At 38.8% G+C, this 1,832-nt stretch overlaps 1 pseudogene; it reads right to left on the reverse strand.

Annotated features, from left to right (window-relative positions):
* Nucleotides 1-733: 733 nt before the first annotated feature.
* Nucleotides 734-1,394, reverse strand: LOC100662739 (serine/arginine-rich splicing factor 3-like; annotated as a pseudogene).
* Between the last annotated feature and the right edge of the window lie 438 nt (nucleotides 1,395-1,832).

The following is a 1,832-nucleotide window of genomic DNA, read 5'->3' on the forward strand; positions in this document are numbered from 1 at the left end:
CATAAGTTTCCATCAGACCAGTAAGTCTGGACTTTTTTTTTTTCATGGATTTGAATTTTGTTCTACATTTTTTTAATCAATTTATAACCAAAACTTTAATTTCAAGAAGTGTCACAAAACATATTACAAATGACAGCATGGAAAAAAATCTTGCACAACAGCTCAAAGTTCAGTTCTACAATGTACCCGTAAATTGGCAGGACACGGGTATCTTGAATAGTCTCAAATTTCCAAGTAAGTGATATTACAAATAGCTATCTACCCATATACAGCAATCACAAAGGAATTTGTGACCCAAAGCGAGAGCAAAAAACTAACTCTTGAAGCCTATCAGATGCCACACCAACTGGGCAACCTCTGCACATTGTTAAGGCTTAGCTGGATTCAAAAAAAAAAAAAAGCTTCTAATCTACTTAAATTGTGCAACTTTTACTTTCATCTACTGGCTTATGTTCTCAGCAGCTTTTAAAGACTGTTTATTTAACTACAGTTGCATCTTATATTCCAGCTATGGACAAAACTAAAGTCCTTAGTTCAAATGTTGCCAGTTTTGTTTCCATAATATTAAAATATCACACTTTAGCCTGGGTAAGATTTAGGGGTTTATTATCAGTCTATGCAAGACTAACATTAAAAAAAATTCAATTTTGCTTAAGGGGACAATGTAAAGTAATAAATTCTTGGTATTACATGCTTCATATCCCTTTAAAACCAGAGAGAATTACATCTTCATACGTGTCACTGTTACAAGAGACAGCAAACAAATTCAAACAGCTAAACATCTTAAAAATGCACCAAGTTTATGAAGTCTCAAATAAAACTTGAATTTTCTGTATATACTCCTGCCGAATGAAGTTATTTCCTGTACACCTCCACTCCTCTAGCAAACTGGTCTTCTGGTTTCCTTTCATTTGACCTAGATCAACTACAGACCTAGAGAAGGATTGGGATGGCTTGCGATTTCTCTCCCAAGACATGTGATTTCTCTCTTCTCCTGTCTCTAGAAAGGAACCTGCTCTGGCTGTGAGAGAAGCTTCTCCTTGGAGATCTGTGGGGAGGTGGAGGACTTCTACTATAGCCATCTCGAAGGCGGCGGCCCCAAGAGAGAGGACCATGATTCTGACTTCTTTTTTCACCGTTTGGTAGTTTCACTCCTACACAGCAGCTACGGAGTGTTCTTCCATCTAGCTCCTGAATGGCGTCAGCTTCATCCTGAGGATCTTCAAATTTAACAAAAGAAAAGCCAGGAGGGTTTCTAGGAACTCATATACTTAGGGGTGGGCCATAATATCCAAAAGTCAGTTCCAATTCAGTTTTTTTTTTTTTTTTTTGCCATTGTTTCCAAGATTACTTACATAAACCTTACAGTTCAATGGACAGGAATCATGATGCATTTTGAAATCTTAGGTTAGAAATGCAAGGCCTAAAACCACGTGCATTCGGATGGGGCTTCTCGCTCTCCTCTGGCCCAGCTCCCGCGAATGCTCTCACTTCCCCTGCATCCATGAAATGGGTGGTGTCCTATTTTTTTTCCTACTCTGTTCAGAACCTTCTACTGTGGTCCTGGTCAGAGTGGTGGTGGTAGCTGGGTACCATCTGGTTCTTCTGGTGTCTGGCTAGAGAAGGCTATAGTTTGTGTGGTCCATTAGTCCTTTGGGCTAATTGTTTCCTTGAGTTTTTTGGTTTTCTTCACTCTTTTTTCCAGAAGCAGAGAGACCAATAGTTGTATCTTAGATGGCTGCTCACAAGGTTTTAAGACTTCAGTTGCAACTCCTCAAAGTAGGATGTAAAACATTGTCTTTAAGGACTATTTTATGCCAATTGACCTAGAT

Source organism: Loxodonta africana, chromosome 2 (genome assembly GCF_030014295.1).
Source record: "Loxodonta africana isolate mLoxAfr1 chromosome 2, mLoxAfr1.hap2, whole genome shotgun sequence".
NCBI classification, from domain to species: domain Eukaryota; kingdom Metazoa; phylum Chordata; class Mammalia; order Proboscidea; family Elephantidae; genus Loxodonta; species Loxodonta africana.